This window comes from Myotis davidii, unplaced genomic scaffold (assembly GCF_000327345.1).
Source record: "Myotis davidii unplaced genomic scaffold, ASM32734v1 scaffold746, whole genome shotgun sequence".
Lineage (NCBI taxonomy): Eukaryota > Metazoa > Chordata > Mammalia > Chiroptera > Vespertilionidae > Myotis > Myotis davidii.
This window is the reverse complement of record NW_006297038.1, coordinates 127,580-148,218: the sequence shown is the minus strand read 5'-3', so window position 1 is coordinate 148,218 and position 20,639 is coordinate 127,580. Positions and strand designations below refer to the sequence as shown.

The 20,639-nt window shown below is 38.7% G+C and overlaps 1 pseudogene; it reads right to left on the bottom strand.

The window, feature by feature from the left end:
- Positions 1-633: 633 nt before the first annotated feature.
- LOC102751747 overlaps positions 634-20,639 on the bottom strand; it is a 31,183-nt pseudogene continuing 11,177 nt past the window's right edge.

The window sequence follows — 20,639 nt, the reverse complement described above, 5'->3', positions numbered from 1 at the left end:
TGAAGGTTTACTATGTGTCAAATACTATTTTAGACATGGGGATAGAATAGAGAATAAGACAGATACAACCATTTCCCTTATAGAGTTTATATACAGAAGCGAGGCAGATAACATAAAAATAATCAATATAAGTGTTAGGTGGTGTTTAATGCTATGGAGTGGAGGAACCCAAAGTAGTGGTTGTATGAAGTGCTGGAGAGGAGAGGGATTGCTCTTTTATTTCTGAAAGAAAAAGCCTCACTGATGAGATTCCATATAGGCAGAAATCATGAAGGCTGTGAGGACACTATATGTAGACATCTAGGGCAGGAGCATTCCAAACAGACAAAAAAGCATGTGCAAAGGCCTTGAGGTTTAAACATACTTGATGTGTTTAAGACACAAGAAGGCTTATATAACTAGAGCCAAGATAGTAAGGGGGAGGGAAGAAGGAGAGAAGTCAGAGTGATGTAGACCATGGAGAATCTTATAGGCCATAAAAAGTGAGATGAGGTATTTTGAACAAAGAATAGCATGATGGGACTTATATTACACCCTCCCAGCCTCAAACACTGCCTGATTTAAGAGAAATGTTCTCATTTTAATTAAAAAATTTTAACATATCAGTTAATTAATCAGGTTCTTATAAGAAGTTCAGAACACCAGTTTGTGACGATAAAGCCCATTATGGGAGCAAACAGAGAGCAGAGACAACCCTGAAGCTGAGGAACAGCTTTGATTTTTGGCAGAATTTTTGAGTCCATGGCTTTCTGGTCAACCTTGTGCTGCTCTGTAATCTCATATTTCTCTTTCTCTGTGTTGGAGATCTCACTCTCCTGGTGTCTGGGCTTGCTCAACTTCTTCTTCTTGAAGTAAGCATCAATGAGATGTTTGGGAATTTTCACACCACTGCTAATCAATTTTGGTGGAGGTGCAATGACAAATTTCTGATGTGTTCTACGCAGAGGAACTCAATTGAGGGACAGAGGTCCAGTCACAAGTGGCAAGCCACTGCTCAGCTGCTTCAGAAAAACCACCCTCTTTCCTCTGTGGTGCCCAGTGAGGATGATCAGAATGGTCCTGAGAGTGATGCTAGCCCACAATTTCCTCACACGCTGACTGAAGGGTTTCTTGCCATGTCTCAACAGCTTTCGAGGCACATCTTTAGTAGGATAATATCTAGGCATTTTACAGAGTTTAACCATTTGGGTACCACCATTCTTGTTGCCACCAACTGATTTTATGACAGTAGCAAGAATTTTATCTTTTTTTTTTTCAATCCTGGATTTAGCTGCCGAATACTTCTCTTATACATGGCCTTTTGGGGATACATAGCCAACCGGGAATATCTGCCAATTCCTCTGACAAGGACTGGGTTTCGGCTGCAGTAGGGCTTCCCCTTCTTAGTCTTCTTAACCTTGTCGCCAGCATCATTCCTCTTGGCTTCAGGTTTCTTCTCCTTAGTGTCAGGCTTCTTCTCTTTAGTATCCAGCTTCTTAGTTTTCTTTTCGCCTGCTATCTTGAAAGATGGGAAACCCATTTTAATTAAATTTATTGGGGTGACATTGGTTAATGAAGTTATATAGTATATAGCATATAGAGGTTTCAAGTGTAAATTTCTATAATACATAATCTGTATGTTGCATTGTGTGTCCTCCACCCAAAGTCAAATCGTTTTCCATCACCATATATTTGTTTCCCCTATGCCTTTTACTACCTCCCCTTCCCTCTGGTAAGCAGCATACTGTTGTCTGTGTCTATGAGTTTCAGTTTTATATCCCACATATGAGTGAAATTATATGGTTCTTAACTTTTTCTGACTAAGTTATTTCACTTAGCATAATATTCTCAAAGTCCATCCATGTTAACACAAATGGCAGTATTTCACCTTTTGTTATGGCTCAGTAATATTTCATAGTATTCTATAATATATATGTACCACATCTTCTATATCCAATCAATAATCAAAGGACACTGTGGTTGTCTCTATGTCTTGGCCAGTGTAAATAGTGCTGCAATCAACATAGGGGTGCCTATATCTTTGTGAATAAATGTTTTTACATTTTTTAGATAGATACCCAGAAGACGGATTTAGTAACTCTATTCTTAATTTTTTGAGGAACTTAAATATTGTTTTCCATATTGGCTGTACCAGTTTACATTCCCACCAAAGGTGAATGAGGGTTCTTTGTTCTCCACAACCGCTCCCACACTTATTACTTGTCTTATTGATAATGGCCACTCTGACAGGTATGAAGTAATATCTCATTATAGTTTTGATTTGCATTCCCCTAATAGCTAGTGAAGTTGAGCATCTTTTCATAAATATGTTGGCCATTTGTATGTCTTCTTGGAAGAAGTGTCCAAGTCCTCTGCCCATTTTTTAATTGCACTGTTTGTTTATTTGGTGCTGAGTTGTATGAATTCTTCATATATTTTAGATATTAGCTACTTGTTGAAGCTATTGTTTGGAAATACCTCTGATTCATTTTGTTTCATTTTTGTTTTGTTGGCAGTTTCTTTTACTGTGCATAAACTTTTTATTTGATATAGTCCTACTCATTTATTTTTGCCTTTACTTCCCTTGCCTTTGGGGTCAAGTTCATAAAACTTTCTCTAATACCAAGGTCCATGAGTTTAGAATCTCTGTTTCCTCCTATGTATGTAATGTATTATTTCAGATCTTATATTTAGAACTTTGATCCATTTTGAATTAAATTTTTTGCACAGGGACAAAGTGTAGTCTAGTGTCATTATTTTGCATGTGGCTTTCCAATTTTCCAGCACCATTTGTTGAAGAGGACAAAACACTTTTAATTAGTTTCCATATCAAAAACTAATTCTCACAGTCTATTTTATATTTTATGCATATTGATTATTAAAGGTCTACATAGGAAATGTTAGCCTGAATTCAGTAAACACACACACACACACACACACACACACACACACACACACACAAACTTAGCATTTTCAATGATATTGAGTTTGTGCTGGAGATTTTGATGATTTTTACTCTAGGAAGTTCTATAGGCTTGCCTGACTCAATCTTGTGCCCCACATATATAAAAAGAATGTCTCCCAAACCACACACCACTCACTGAATACTGATAAAACATAGCAACAGTTCAAAGTGAATTTCTACAATCTTACATTTAGAAAGATTACATAGTAAAGTCTTTGGATTCCTGACAAATGCAGTAAATCCTTTTCTGCAAAAGGATTTCTTTCTTTCTTTCTTTCTTTCTTTCGAATGTCTGGTGAGTTAATAGAGAAAGAGCAGCTTGTATTAAATTGATTTTAAGTGCACTTGAGGTTCCTTTTTCACTATTCAAGCTGCTTCCCTACCTTGGTACGCGTGCTCTTTCTTTCTTTCTTTCTTTCTTCCTTTCTTTCATGAGCTAAAGTAAAAGCTGATGTGAGAATCAGTGGTATCTATCTTTTTGTATTTCTTCTGTGGATATGAAGTATTAAATATTTGCTTTCTTAGTTTTTGAGTTTCATGGAGAAAAAAAATTTCAGAAACAATTCTATGAAATAAAGAAAAGGAGTGACAATCAATAAACGTTCTCATTAACCTTATAACGATTATTTAACCTGATAAGTTAATGTGTTGCATTTTAAAAATATATATATTTTATTGATTTTTACAGAGAGGAAGGAAGAGGGATAGAGAGTTAGAAACATCGATGAGAGAGAAACATCGACTAGCTGCCTCCTGCATTTTCCCTACTGGGGATGTGCCCGCAACCAAGGTACATTCCCTTGACCGAAATCGAACCTGGGACCCTTAAGTCCGCAGGCTGCTGACGTTCTATCCACTGAGCCAAACTGGCTAGGGCCTGATAATTTTTTAAACAAGAGCAAAGAAATATCACTGATTGTGAAATTTCTGGCACATGGTTTTAGGCAATTGGACCCAGAAGGGGTAGTTGGCAGTAATCTGAAATGAGGTTTTGAATCCTCACCTGCCTACTCTTAGGTTCTCAAGGTAAAACCTGGGGAAACAACCTTTCTTGGAGAGGTGACACATAGCACTAAGAAGGGGAGCAAACATATTAAGAACAGTATGCTATATACACCAGGTCCCTTGAAACATATGCTGTGCAGATGTTTCTTCCCTGCAGCGACTGTGTCAAGCAGCAAGGATGGACCGGCTTCTGGCATTTAACATACTAAGTTAAAAAGTGTTATAATAGTGAGAAATTGAAGAAAAATTCACTTAAAATGATACTAAAATTTTTACTGATATTAAGCACTCTGAGAAAGTGAGAGCCAGAAGGGGCCATCATGATTTAATTTAACCCAGAATTTTTAAAAAAAATTATTTCCCGAGTACTATATGCCAGATGCTGTGCCAATAATTTACATATATTTTCTTATTTAATACTCATAAAACAGTATGAGGTGGGTAGCATTACTATCTCCATTTCTCAGGCAAGGAAACTAAGACCAAGAGTGGTTAAGTGACTATCTCAAATCCACACCACTGGTAAGTGAAAGAACTGCCTCTTAACTTCCATCCTATCTCCCTAATTCTAGAGGAAGGGAAACTGAAATCCAGAGATAATCAACTATTTTTTACAGGCTGTACAGCTACCTAGAGGCAGAGTCAAGACTATAAGCCTAGCTTCCTGACTCCTAACAGTACCTTTCTACGGCTTCCAGCCTCTATGGTCTTCAGGGAGATGGAACATGTTTCAGATAGTTGAGTCAATATTCTTCCTTCAAGAAGACCTAAAAACAAAACCCAAGCAGGAAGTAACCTTGGTTTTTGTCTTGCAAAGCTTGTTTATTAAAAGAACAAAAGAAAATCTTCAGTCTCTCAAAATAGCCCTTTCTCGGTATGCTGCTACACAGTGGGCATACTCAGGCAAATGGAAGTAGGTCAATAGTAGGGCACAGAACAGCTGTCTTTGCACAGAAAATGATCCAATAGACTCGAGTTCATTGACTGCTTTAGGCACTGGTTATGTGTGCATTTATTACTAGGGAAAAGCTAAGAGCAGTTTCAAAATTAATTCTCAAACTCAGAAAAAATATTAACGATTAAAACTGAAAAAAATACATTTTGGCTGCTGTTCTTGATGCTTGACTGTTGGTCAATATTTAAGTAAAGCAAAGTAAGCTTCTTTGGAATGGATTTGAATACATGTTTCATATAAGCCTGAAGGCAACACTTTGTTACTGGGTTTATCCAAGGTTGGTGCAGGTCATCAGTGAAAATCAATGAACTGGGTTTCAGATTGAATACCTAATATTGTCTCAGATTTGTCATCCTGTTTGTCATCTGGACCCTGCTTTGCAGTCTCTTGGCACCAAACACAGATTATAACATGTAGTAGATGCTCAATAATTGTTTGCTGATTTAATGACTAATCAGAAAATTGGTTCAGATTACCAAGGTTCAAAAGGCTGGATCCTGCCTTTTAGAAAGGATTTAAAAAACACACACACACACATGAAATAGGACACAAGGGAGCTATTTGCATCTTTATGAGGCTTTTCAAATGAAACAGAAGGTTTTCAAGTATTACTTGCTGTGTTGGCTGTTGTTTTTTCCACTCCACTCACTGCATTTGCAGCTCCAAGCATATCTGTGGATAGTACTCTCCTTAATCCCAGACATGAAATCCTGCCATGTAAACCACAATGTGTGAGATAATTAACCTTATGGAAGAACTGTGGTGTGCACTTTATCAAATTCACAATTATATTGATAAGTGCTCACCCCCATCCCCAAACACTGCCTAGCTGTAAAGCCAGCAGGGACATAGGTAATTCTATCTAAGGAAGAAGTCTCTTTCAGCCAATGTTAATCTGCCTTCCCTCAAAGGTAAAAAGCAGTCAGGGAGAAGCTCATCTCATGAGACAGATGAAAGCAGCAACTGAATCCTTTGGCATCATCCATTCTTCATCTCGATGTCCCCTTGGTTCAGTCTTCCATAAAGATACTTCCTGCACATCATTTATAAACTTGAAAGGGGAGCAATTGATCAGAGGAGTTGTTCCAATATTCCAGGGAGGACAGCTGGGTTTAAAATAACCTTAAAATCTACCTGAAGCTGCCCATTTCTTAGGGCTGTTTTGAGAAGAAAAAGTCATTGATGAAACCTTAAAACAAGTAAATGTAAACTTGCTTTCAAGAGTTCATACATTAATACCTTGAAATGTATTAATTTAAAGCAATAAAATAATCCCTTTTTAAAAACTAGTAAATGTCAGAAGTATGGACTTCCTGGTTTTCTTGACATTTATCTCCCAGCCTCCCAGACATTAGCCCAGCAAGGCATGCTTTGAAGCTTACCCCTTTAAATTCCATACAAAATGTAGAAAATTCTTGGGTCCTTGGAGCTATTACTTTAAAGATGAGATAGGGAGAAAAAGAACCAGTTTTCTCTCTCTGCTACTTTCCACTGTGTGCTATTCGGTAAGTCAACTCCCTTCTCTGAGCCACACTTTCCTCATCTATAAAAGGAAGAAGGTTGGAATAGAAGCTTTCTGAGGTCCTTTTGAGTGTCAGCAATTTATGATTCATCATCATTTCTGATTTCCTTATGATGATGGTATAAGAAAAACTAATGACATAAAAATAGTTTTATTTGTAGCAAGAATACCAATTTCCAGAGAGTTGGATAGGAATCAGCACTATCATAAATTTATATGAGAAAAGCAGAAGCTGTTTGTTTGGCATTATAACTGCAAAAGTATGTTCTAATCAAAATGTCATTTCCTCTTGGTAACTAAAGCCTCAGTAAAAAATCCAAATGCAGCCAAAATTGCCTTGCATAAGTGTGTGTGTGCATAAGTGAAAAGAGCATAGGGTTAGAGCATGGAGTTGGAGTTCAAATTATGACTCCACTACTTATTAGCTGTGTGACTTTGGAGAAGCTGCTTAATCTCTCTGAGACTCAAATTCCTCATTTATAAAATACTGTCAATTTCTCCAGGTTGTTGAACGAATTAAATTAGATATCATACCTAATCACCTTGGAAAGTAGCAGATGGTCAAAGAATTAGTCACTTTGTCCGTCCCACCTACTCCCCCTATATAATACATAGAAATCAGTTCCTGATTTTCAGAAATGTATAATTTAGTGATCAAATCAACAATAACACACTTGAGAAGAATTAGGTAATAACATCAGACAACAAATGAGTAGTAAGGACCGAAAATGGTTTCAAAAAGACTGAAGTGGTCATGGAAACTTCTTAGAGAAGGTAGGATCTACTAAGAGATATCTCATTTTTATCTTTGCATTTTAAAATGTAAAGTATGTAGAGAGATTTTTTTGTTCTAAGGGTATAGATGAGGAAATGGGATCAGAGTAGGTCAGTGACTTGTCTGAAGTAACACAGCTTATAATAATAGAAGATGGCACTTGAATCTACGTTTTCTGGTCCCAGATCCAGTGCTCTTTTCCAAATAAAGAGGCAGAGTCTTTATGGGTAGAGAAGAAATATAGGTGTGGTGATATCAGCAATCAGAGCAGAATTATCTCATCTTCTCACCACCAATTCCATGAACCCAGATGCATTGGCTTTGCCTTCCTTCTTTTATCCAAGAATAAAAACTAGATTACAAACCATCTCACCTTTTTAAAGGCTCTGCACTTGCAATTTTTAAATTCTTGCTTCTCATTAATATATTCTTATTCATAGAAAAACTCATAAGAAGAGTTGTCTCTATATCCTCACTTCCCTTTTCTTTTATCAGACTTCCAATTCCACCACTCAACTGAAATGGCTATTATTAAGGCCAACAATGGTCCCTATATTTGACAAATCCAATGGTCATTCTCAGTTCTCATCTTTCTTCGTCTCTCAGCAGTATTTGACATAGCTGAATACTCCCTTCTGAAACTTCTTTCTTCTCCAGGCTTCCAGAAATACATATCTCCTGCGTTTTCTCTTATTTGGCTATTATTTCTCAGTATTTTCTATTGTCCCTTCTTTCTCCTTTTCCTGACTTCTAAATGGTGGGGGACCAAGGCTCAATTCTAGGACCTTAGTAAGGGCTGAATTGTGTCCTCCCAAGTTTAATTTTAAAAATATATTTGTATTGATTTCAGAGAGGAGGGGAGAGGGGGATAGAAATATCAATGTTGAGAGAGAACCATTCCTTAGATGGCTCCTGCAGGTACCCTACTAGGGACCAAGCCCACAACTTGGCCATTTGCCCTTGACCAGAATCAAATCCAGTACCCTTCAGTCCTCAGGTCAATGCTCTATACACTGAGTCAAACCAGCAGGGCCCAAGTTCATATTCTGAATATCTAACACCTAGTACCTCAGAATGTGATTGTATTTGGAGATAGGGTTTTTGAAGAGGTGATTAAGTCAAAATAAGGCTATTAGGATAGGCCTTAATCCAATGTGACTCATGTCCTTATTAGAAATCTGGACACACAGAAACCCCAAGAGCACACATACACAGAGGTAAGGCCATGTGAGGACATAGTGAGAAAGCAGCCACCTATAAACCAAGAAAAGAGGCCTCAGGATAAAACAATCTTTTGGGACCTCTAGCCTCCAAAACTGTCAGAAAAGAAATTTCTGTTAATCTGCCTTGTTATCCAGTGATTCTACTTCAGGGGATTTAGCCAAATAAGTCCAGAATTATTTACAATAGCCAGCTATGGAAACAACTAAGTGCCAATCAATAGATGAATGTATAAAAAAGTGGTGCTACATATATACAATGGAATAGTACTCAGCCATAAAAAAGAATGAAATCTTACCATTTGCAACAATATGGATAGACCTAGAGGGTTTTGTGCTCAAGGAAATAAATCAGTTAGAGAAAGACAAATACCATATGGTTTCACTTATACATGGAATCTAAAGAACAAAATAAACAAAATTGAAACACACTCATAGACACAGAGCAAGCTGGTAGTTGCCAGAAAAGAGGGAGATTGGGGGGACTGTGTGAAAGAGGTGAAGGAATTAAGAAGCACAAATTGGTAGTTACAAAATAGAAATAGTCACAGGGATATAAGTAAAACAGGGAATACAGTAAAAAAAATATTGCGATAACTATCTATGGTGCCATTTGGGGTACTGGAAATATTGAGGGGAACACTATATAAAGCATATGATTATCTAACCACTAAGCTGTACACCTGAAACCAATACAAATTTTAAAGAAATAAAAAAGCAATAAAGAAAATAAATTTCTGCTGTTTAAACTACCCAGATTGTGGTATTTTGTTATGGCAGCCCTAGCAAACTTATACAGACATCTCTTGTCTATTTTCAGTGTCAACACTCACGTCTTTCTGGTTTCATCTAGTCCCATTGCTCTAAATGCCATCTGTTTTCTAACAATCCCAAATTTATATCTCTATCCTGCAGCAGTGTTTTCTTACCCCAACACCTACGTTTTAAATCATTCTTTTGAATTAGAGCTATTTCCTTGTACAACTCTATTAATGTGGGCTATGACTACATAATTAGTTTTTTCTTTGGTCTATTTGTTTTTGCTCTTCTAAAAATACTGGTGACTCATACTGTGCTTGAGATATTTTTTCACTTAGGGTTCTTTCAGGACAAATATTTTTATGACGTACTTTTGCAATTGACTTTTACAAACTAAATATAATTTTTTCACTTTATCCTTGTTAAATTTTATCTTCTTGGTTTTTATCTATCCTTATAGCATATCAAGATTTAAAATTTAGTTATGTATCCATTACATTACTCTCTGCCTTATCTTTGTGTCAGTTTCAAACTTTAAATCCATGACTATCTTCATCTAAGTCTTGAAAAAAATGTTGGACAGTGCAAGATCAAGAAGTGAGTTCTGTGGTACGCTAGTGGAGAGTCCCTCTGAGTTGTCCTCAATTCAATAATCTACACTCTGGCCAATGTTTCCCAATCAGTTCTAGATTTAGCTAACTAAACCATCATCTAACCCTTTATCATCATCATCTTGTTCCCTTGAATGTTAAATAAGACTTTTTGAAATGCCCTGCTAAACCAATTTATTATGGAATGATGGCAGAGTGGTAGCAATGAGAAAGGGAAAAGAAGACAGATATGATATTTCAAAGGAACATGAATTTGATGGTACTTGGGAAATAGAAGAGAAGAGGCATTCAAGTATAGTGCAGAGGTTGCATCCTGATACCCATGGATTGCAAATGTGAGTTTTATTTTTTCTTCTACACAGAAATTTTTTAAAATTTGATAGGTTGCCCAACAATATGAATGACTCTCAACAGTGTTATCTGAGTACAAAAGAGTACATATTGTATGGGTTTATGTATATGAAGTCCTAGAACATGAAAACTAATCTGTGTTGAAAAAAAATCATACCAGTGGTTATTTCGGTAGGGAATGGTAGGATATGACTGGACAAAGGTACAAAGGAACTTTCTGAGGTGATGAAAATTTTTTATATCTTGATTAGGCATTTGAGTTATACAGGTCAATATATATGTCAAAATTCATCAAATAGTACACTTACCATTTGTTCATTTAATTGTTTGTGAAATTTGCCTAAATAACAAGAACAAAATACTATGAACTAATATTTAACTCAAATGATACACATTGTGGAGTATTTAGAGGGAGTATCCTGATGTCCACAACTGACTTGGAAATACATTGAGAAGATGGGTTGAGGGATAGGTATATGAAAAGCAAGTATAATAATAAGTTAACAGTAGATGCTAGATGACGGGTATATATATATGTGAGTGCTTAAGGTAAAAGTTTTTCAATTTTTCTGTATATGTTTAAAATTTTTAATAAAATTGTAGAAGTAAAACAAAAAATGACAGGTTGCCTACATTTAAAAATTGGGATTTTCAATAAAAATCTAGGTATTTGCCTTCTCTTAAAAAGTTAAAAGATATGGCAAGACTGGTTTTATTCATGGCTGAAATTGAATTGTGCACTATGGGACACTCTACTCCTGTTGTTTCCCCAATGGAGACAGGTTGCACTGCTCTTATTATTTTTTCTTGAATCTGGTCTGCTTTTCTTATTTAAACAATTAGCCTGGTGCCTTGTAAGCAGTGAAGTCTTTAAAAAATTATAGTTGACATACAATATTATATTACTTTCAGATGTACAACATAGTGACTTAAAATTCATATACCTTATAAAATTACCACCACAAGTCTAGTAACTCTGTGTCATCGTACATAGTTATTACAGTATTTGGATTATATTCCCTGTGTTGTACATTACATCCCAGTGACTTTAAAAAAAATCTTCACTAAAGGATATTTTTTCCATTGATTCTTAGAGAGAGTAGAAGGGAGAGAGTGAAGGAGAGGGAGAGAGAGAGAGAGAAACATCGATATGAGAGAGACTCATCAATTCATTGCCTCCCACATGCACCCCAACCAGGTTGGAGATGGAACCTGCAACCCAGGTACATGCACTTTACTGGGAATCAAACCCTTCAGTGCATGGACAATGCTCTAACTATGAGCCTCACCAGCCAGGGCCCTGTGACTTATTTTATAACTGAAAGTTGGTACTTCTTAACCTTCTTCTCCTTTTCCACGCATTCCCCAACCCATCCCATCTGGCAACTATTAATTTATTCTCTGTATCTATGAGTTTGTTTTCATTTCATTTTGTTCATTTGTTTTTTAGTTTCCACATATGAATGATTTCATACAGTATTTGTCTTTCTGACTTATTTCACTTAGAATAATATTCTCTAGGTCCATCAAATGGCAAGATTTCATTCTTTTTTATGTCTGAGTAATGTTTCATTGTGGGGTGTGTGCGTGTGTGTGTGTGTGTGTGTGTGTGTGTGTGTGTGTGTGATCATATCTTCTTTATCAATTCATCTATTGGTAGACACCTAGGTTGCTTCCGTATCTTGGCTATTGTAAGCAATGTTGCAAAACACAGGGGCTCTTATAATATTTCAAATTAGTATTTTTGTTTTCTTCAGATAAATACCCAGGATCATATGGTAGATCTATTGTTAATATCTGAGGAATCTACATACTGTTTCCCACAGTAGCTGCACTGGTTTAAAATTCTGTAGCAGGTGAGTTTTTACCTTTGCAGTTTGGTTAATCACCCAGGTTTTGGCTTCAGATAGACCTGAACTTATCCCTGGAGCAACTTGCTTTCTCTGAACCTTAGCATCCTCACCTGTAAAATAATCATAATACTTAACTCATGGGACTATCATGAAGATTCTGTGACATAATTCACAGTTTCTGGCACATAGTAAGTTCTTAATAAATAATAGAATTCTTTCTTAAGGGTTTGAGTCAAAGCTGTTGTCAAGATCAATAGTCTTGATAAATGGTAAATAGGTAAAAAATGTGAACATTGACAGAAACAGGGAAATTGAGTCAGGGTGTGTGAGAAAATAGATATGGAATAAGACATGTCCAGTTTTAGGCAAGAAGAATAGAGGTAATAGCTGGACATATGAGTTGTAGCATGTACCAAACATCTGAAGACAGGAAAGTGAAGTCAGGGCTGGAGACAGAGTTTAATGGAGTCCCCTTTAAATAGGTGATAGTTGGAACTACTGGAGTGGGTGATAACTTTAAAACAGATAGTAGAGAGGTGAGCAGATATTCAAGGAATGAACCTCAAGGACCATCCACAAATTGAAAGTAGGAAAAGAAAAAAGAGGCAGAGTAAAAGGAATACACCCTCAAAGCCAAGAGAAGAGAGTGTTTTAAGGAGAGAGAGGTGTAACTAATCAAAATCCTATGGAAGCATATTGTAGGAAAGTGGTTTCCACCCACTTGTCAAGCAATAGAGAAACAACAGGACTCAAACAAGGGCTCTATGACATCTTCCATTTGACCTGATTGCTCCTTTTAGGTTGTAGGTTTTAATATGGCTGGCAGGCCACAGTCTGTCATATGTAAATCAAGTATCATGTTCCTTAAAAAATAGATGCATCATCTGGTTGAATTCATAATTCTGGTAGTCTTAATGAGGTGAAGCAATACATATTATTATAAGAAAGGGAAATAAAATGTGTTCTTTATACAAGGTAAGATCAGAGCTTGAGGAATTGGGAGGGGACCTAAACATCAAGCTTTTAAACTTTTCATTGTCACTTGATATGAAACTGACTTTGAAATCAACATTAAATTTACATTAATTTATAAATATGGGGCTGAAATGATATTTAGCCATATTATGTTATATTTATTATATATCATATTCCTAAAATCCATGGCTGAGTTACATTAATTCTTTTTTTGTAATTTAAATTAGTTTTTATTTTTCAATTACAGTTGACATACAATATAATATCAGTTTCAGGTGTAGACATTATATAACTTACTAAGTGACCATCCCAATAAATCTAGTACTCATCTGACACCATGTAATATTATTAGAATACTAGAGGCCTGTTCCGTGAAGAGATTCGTGCAATAGGCCTTCCCTTCCCTTGGCTGCTGGCAACAGTTTTCCTCTGGCACCCGGGACCCAGGCCTTCGCTCTGGCTGGGCTCCGGCCAGAGCCCACCCCCCAGCCATCAGGCCTTGTGGCTCCGCTGATCCCGAGGCCAGGAGGCCTCTCAGCTCCACTGATCCTGGGGCCACGAGGCCTCACTGCTCGGTGGCTTCGGGTACGTTTGGCTTCGCTCCACCACTTGGAGCCTAGTATGCCATCTTTGCTGGTGGTTAATTTGCATATCTCCCTGATTAGCCAATGGGAAGCATAGCGAAGGTATGGTCAATTACCCTTTTTGTCTTTTATTAGATAGGACTAGAGGCCCAGTGCATGAATTTGTGCATGGATGGGGTCCCTCTGGGTGGCCTGCAGGGATCAGGCTGAAACCTGCAGTCCAACGCCACTTGCAGCTCCTACCTGCTGCTCCCACTTATCCTGGCCCCACTGTGCCTGCTGTGGGCTTGCTCCCAATCAGTCCCAACTGGGAGAGGCTCATGATGCTGCAGCAGCTCTCACTAGCCATAAGCCCTACATTTGCCCCCCTCCCAAAAGGAGTGGTCTGCAGGATGAGGCTGAAACCAGCTCTCTGACATCTCCAGATTGTGAGAGGGCGCAGGCCAGGCTGAGGGACCCCACTGGTGCACTATCAGCCAGGGAGAGACGTGGGGGGTTGGCCAGCTAGGGAGGGACTGCGGGAGGGCTCCAGGGCATGTCTGGCCCATCTCGCTCAGTCCCGATCAGCTGGACCCTAGCAGCATGCTAACCTACCAGTTGGAGCATCTGCCCCCTGGTGGTCAGTGAACGTCATAGCAATTGGTAAAACAGTTAACTGCTCGCTGTCTGCATGTCATAAGGAGTGGTTGAGCAGCCTTAGCATATCATTAGCATATTACTCTTTGATCAGTTGTTCAGTTGTTCTGCAGTTCAGTCTATTTGCATATTACCCTGTTATTATATAGGATTTTTGAGTATATTCCCTATGCTGTATTTTACATCCCTATGACTATTCTGAAATAACCAATTTATAGTTCTTAATCCTTTTACCATTTTTGCCCATTGCCCCAACTTCCCTCCCATCTGGAAACTGTCGAAATATTCTCTGCGTCTATGAAGCTGTTTCTATTCTGCTTCATTTATTTTGTTGTGTTTTTTACATTTATTTGTTGATAGATATATATTTATTGCCGTTTTATTGTCCATATTTTTAATCTTCTCCTTTTTAAAAAAGACCCTTTAACATTTAATCTAATATGGGCTTGGGGGTGATAAACTCCTTTTACCTTTTCTTTGTCTGGGAAGCTATTTATTTGTACTTTGATTCTAAATTATAGCTTTGCTGGGAGAATAATCTTGGCTTTAGGTCCTTGCTTTTCATCACTTTGAATATTTCTCACCAATCCTTTCTGGTCTGCAAAGTTTCTGTTGAGAAATCAGCTGTCATTCTTATGGGTGTTCCCTTATAGGTAACTAACTGCTTTTCTTTTGTTGTTTCTAAGATTCTTTGTCTTTAATTAACCTTCTGTGTTTTAATCACGATGTTTCTTGGTGTGGGCCTTTTTTGGATTCATCTTATTTGGGAATCTCTGTGCTTCCTGGAATTATATGTATATTTCCTTCACCAGGTTAAAGAAGTTTTCTGTCATTATTTTTTCAAATAGGTTTTTAATTGTTTGCTCTCTCTCTCTTCTCCTTTTGGCACCCCTATGATGCAAATGTTGGTACACTTCAAGTTGTCCCAGAGGCTCCTGACACTATCTTCATTTTCTTTATTCCTTTTTCTTTTTACTATTCTGATTGGATGTTTTTTGTTTTCTTATTGGAAATTTGCTGATTTGATTCTCAGTTTGATCTATTCTGTTGAATCCCTATAAATTATTTTTCATTTAAGTTAGTGTACCCTTCATTTCTGACTGGTTCTTTTTTATGATTTCCATGCCCATTTTATGGTTGCCATGTCCTTTTTTATGCCATTGAAGTTCTCTCCAAATTCAACTACTCCTCTCCTAAGTTCATTGAGCATGCTTGTAACCAGTGCTTTGAACTGTGCCTCTAATAGATTACTTGTCTCCGTTTTGTTTAGTTCTTTTTCTGGAGTTTTGTTCTACTCTTTCATGTGAGGTATGTTTGTCTCTTCATTCTGTCAGCCTTCTTATGTATTTGTATCTATGTATTAGGTAGAACTCATGGACTTGGTGGAGTGGCCTTATGTAGTAGGTGTCCTGTAAGCTCCAGTGGCATAGCCTCCCTGATCACCCAAGCTGGGCACTCCAGGTGCAGTTCCCTCCCCCCATGGGCTGTGTACAATCTCCTGCTGTAGTTGAGCCTTGATTGCTGTTGTCACATCAATAGGAGGGATTTACCCCCAAGCCAATTGGCTGCAAGGACTGGCTGAGAACATTGAGCACCGTGGGGGATCATCTGTGCAGTGGCCTACCCCAAAGGGCATGAATTACTTCAGCAGGGCTCTGGTGCCCACTGAGTCTATCCCTTGAGCATGTCTGTGGAGGTGTTTGGGTGGTGTTTTGATGTGGTATGAAGCTGTCCACTGGATGAGCTGGCTCTGGGGCTTCCTCAGAGATGCAGGTCAAGATTAGCTGCTACCTGTGTTCTGCTCAGGGCCACCCAGCATGAGCTACAAAGTGATCTGCGGATGGCTGCTACTTGTGCTGGGTTTCGAGGTGCCCAGATGAGGTCAACCTGTGAAACAAGGCCAGCTGCTGTTAGTGCTGGGCCTGGGGCCACTTAGTGAGAGGTATGGGGCATGCTATAACCAGATGCTGCTTGTTTGACAGATTTTAGGAAAGTTTAAATCATGAACCAAGACAGGTCATTCGTATAGAAAAAAAAATCACTGAAAACAGTTTGGGTGGGCCCACAAGTTTGGTGGGGCAAGATATCAGAGAATCACTAGAGCAGGGTTAACCCTGTGAGCCAGTTTGATGGAGACTCAGAAATGGCACCTGCCTGCCAGCTCTGTGGGAGGGCTCAGAAAAGGAAAATCCCCTCAGCCAGCGCTTTTGTCTCTGAGAAATCTGCACTGCTATCTCTCACCCTGATGCCAGATAATTTAGTTCCTCCACATATGTCCCTGATCCCTTTCAAGCTGCCATCTCAGTGCTGGGATCAGAAATAATGAGTCAGTGTAAATCTGTGTGCAGGCCCTTTAAGAGGAACTGTATGGGACTCTAGCAGGCTCTATCTCCCTCAGCCACAATCCCTGTTGGTTTTTACACACAGAAGTTTTGGGGACTTTTCTTTTTAGCACTGGAACCCTGGGCTTGGGAGCCTGATGTGGGGCTGGGACTCCCTTTAAGAGGAACTGTATGGGACTCTAGCAGGCCTCTATCTCCCTCAGCCACAATCCCTGTTGGTTTTTACACACAGAAGTTTTGGGGACTTTTCTTTTTAGCACTGGAACCCTGGGCTTGGGAGCCTGATGTGGGGCTGGGACTCCCTTTAAGAGGAACTGTATGGGACTCTAGCAGGCCTCTATCTCCCTCAGCCACAATCCCTGTTGGTTTTTACACACAGAAGTTTTGGGGACTTTTCTTTTTAGCACTGGAACCCTGGGCTTGGGAGCCTGATGTGGGGCTGGGACTCCCCTTTTTCCTCAGGAGTAACCTCGATAGCTAATATATCCCTCCTGATTTTTATCTGCCATATGTAGTTGTGGAACCAGCCTGTTCTGCATCTCTGCCCCTTCTACCAGTCTTAATGTGGTTTCTTTAATAAATTTCTAGTTGTAGGACTTCTATTCATCTATATTTTATGCAGTTGTGAATGATTGCTCTATAGTTTAGTTGTAATTTTGATGTGGTTGTGGGAGGGTGAAATACAGCATTTACCTAGGCTGCCATTTTGATAGGAAGATTACATTAATTCAAAATTTCATAGTAAATGAAAATGGTCTAAGTCAGGGTAGCACCATGATTTAAAAACTGTTTTTGATCACTAATTTAAATTAATGTTCTCCTGGAGACATATAGTTATTTTAAAGCCTTTGACTATATTCATACTAGAGACCTGGTGACAAAATTTGTGCACTGGGGTGGGTGTCCCTCAGCCCAACCTGCATCCTCTCCAATCTGGGACCCCTCAGGAGATGTCCTACAGTCAAACATCCCTCACACAATCCAGAGCTGTTGGCTCCCAACTGCTCACCTGCCTGCCTGCCTGATTGCCTCTAACTGCTTTTGCCTGCCAGCCTGATCATCCTCTAACCACTCTCCTGACAGCCTGATCAACCCCTAACTGCTCCCCTGTCAGCCTGATTGCACCCTGCCCACTCCTGCTTGCCTGATCTCACCCCCAAGTGCCCTCTCTTGCCAGCCTGGTCACCCCCAACTGCCCTCCCCAACCACCCTGGTTGCCTCTAACTGCCCTCTCCTGCCAGCCTGATATTGCCCCTAACGGCCCTCCCCTGCTGGCTTGACCTCGCTCCCAACTGCCCTCCCCCGCTGCCCTGGTTGCCCCCAACTGCCCTTTTCTGCTGGTCTGATCTCACTCCCAATGGCTCTCCCCTGCCAACCTGATCTCTCCCCCAACAGCCCTCCCCTGCCAGCCTGATCTCACCCCAACAGCCCTTTACTGCTGGCCTGATCACCCCTAATGGCCTCTGCCTCAGCCCCCATCAAGATGGTTTTGTCCGGAAGGAATTCAGACATCTGGAAGATGGCCGGTAGACCCGGTCTAATTAGCATATTACCCTTTTATTAGCATGGATAGTTATATAAGATAGGATTGCTTAAATGGGGGGGAAAGCCTTTTTCAGCAGCAGGATACTCTTGGCAGATAAAAATACATAATTCCTATGTCTGGACTGATAGCCAGCCATATGCACTATACTGCCAAACCAGTCATTAAAAAATTGAACTGCTTTCTTATACCTTACACCAAACAGCTGTTGCCCTTAAAACCCTTCCTCAGCCCCCACCTTCGCTTCTGCCTTGGCAGTTCACCTAGATTAGGTTCTGATTGGTCAGTTTCTATGCCAGTCAGTGTCAAAAGCTCCACCTCCTAGGCAGTCATTGGCTCCTGGCACTTCACCCAGATTTGGTTCTGATTGGTCGGTTTCTGTGCCAGTCAGCATCTCTGGGCCTATCTCTGGGCCTGATCAAAGAGGCGGGCTGATTAGCAGCCCCCACTGAGGTCAGAGAGAAACAGAGGCATGGCTGCTGGCAAAGCCCCCAGCGAAAGAGAGAGGCAAGTGCTGATCAAAGCTGCCACAGAGGCTGTGTATCAGACCCTGCCTCTCCCTCTGCAGGCCTCTCTCCTGTCCTTATCCACAGCCCCCTCAGCAGTCAGTGCTGGGTCACTGTGCCAGCACCAGCTGCAGTCAGTGCTGGTTCCCCACAGCTACCCAGCACTGACTTCCAGCATTTGGTCGAGCCTTCTGTCGTTATGGATCTCTCCCTCTCCCTTCCTCTCTGACATCAATTATATCTACCTATCTATCTATATAGATAGATATAGATAGATTAGATATAGATTAGATAGATAGAGATAGATAGAGATAGAGATAGAGATAGAGATAGAGATAGAGACAGATATGGTTATAGATATAGATATTAAGGTGATCATATAGTTGTACTGGGAGAAATAGGATCCTCATCTTAGCTCAGTGTCAGATTTTCTGTTTGACACAAATTGTACATTGATATTAAAGAAATGTATACAAAATGCATTCTTAACCTATAAAAAAAGCTATAACATTAATTCTTCAATCATCATTCATTATTCTCCAAAATGCCTCTTAAAAATTCTCTTAAAAGATGCATTTCCAGAAACTCATGAAATTGCATTTGGGATTTCCTCTGTTCATAAATTTAGCAAGCTATTGGTTTATTCACTTAGCAGATAAAACCACCAGAAGGGTTTTGCAAATTTTATCTATTTCTGTTCTTACCATTTCAACTAGGCTGCCTAGATTGCTTCTTTAAGCCTAACTTAAGTGTTCCAAGTGTTAATAGCTTTCATTTATATCATTTCCAAGTGATAAGGTATAAAAAGTTTCAGAATTTATATATTGAATCAATTCTTAGGACCCACCCAGAGACCAACAATTCAACTTATCCAAGTGCCAAACCCAAAGCTTAATTTACTCAGTGACAAATTTTAGTTATTATCTATCTTCTGTTTTCCTTCTAAAAAGTGAATAAACATACCATAAGACAAAATCTGTGCCTTAATCACTAACACGCTTACACTTTATTTCTCATGGAAACTGTTTTAGCTATGAAAGTAATTGGTTGTATTTAAATAAATACATTATGTTTGTAAAAATTATCATTGTTATAAATAGTATGTCTTTAAATAAATTGAAATTATCCTTAAGGATTGTTCAAAATTAGTTATAAACCAGTAAATGATGGAGGATGAAAAAAAAATTGATATACAATCAAAAAGCTTCTTCACAAACTGAATTCCACCACCAAAGTATTTTCACATAAGCTGACATCTTTTTTATCTTAAATAGTATTAAAAATGTTTAATTAGTATTGCACAGATGGGTTCAAATTTAAATCCAGTGGGGATCTTGTTGTACAGTAACAAGATTATTTCAACAAGGTAAGTTCTAATCACCTGGTCTATAAAAAGGAGAGATTTTTAAGATAGTCTTCTATCCTTGAATGAAAAGATGAAGTATATTATTTTGTATTTAATTCATCCATCTTCTTTTAAATTTTAACCTATTGAATTTGTTAAATCTTTCATGGAATTCTTTGTTTTCATGTACAGTCAACTCTTGAGTATTTCAATTCAACAATACAATTAGACAAATATTCATTGAGGATTTGTTAATGGCACAACTAATCTAAAGCAGCAGATCATTTAAAAAAATAATTCAATCAAGAAGAAACAGATGAAAAAATCAACAACTTATGTAAGAAGCAAAAAGAAACAGATGAAAAAAAAACAATAACTTATGCAAGAACCAAGAAGAAATGAAGAGTGATATAGGTGCAATAAAAAACACCATTGAAAGTTTCAACAGTAGACTAGGAGAAGCGGAGTACCAAATTAGCGAATTAGAGGATAGGGAAGCAAAACACACCCAAACTGAACTGCAATTGGAGAAAAAAATTAAAAGACGGGAGGAGAGCCTAAGGGAGTTATGGGAAAACATGAAACAAAGAAACATATGAATAATAGGGTGCCAGAACAACAGGAAGAGGAACAAAGATTAGAAAACCTACTGAAAGAAATACTGTCAGAAAACTTGCCTGAGGTGGAAAAGAAAAAATTCACACATGCACACA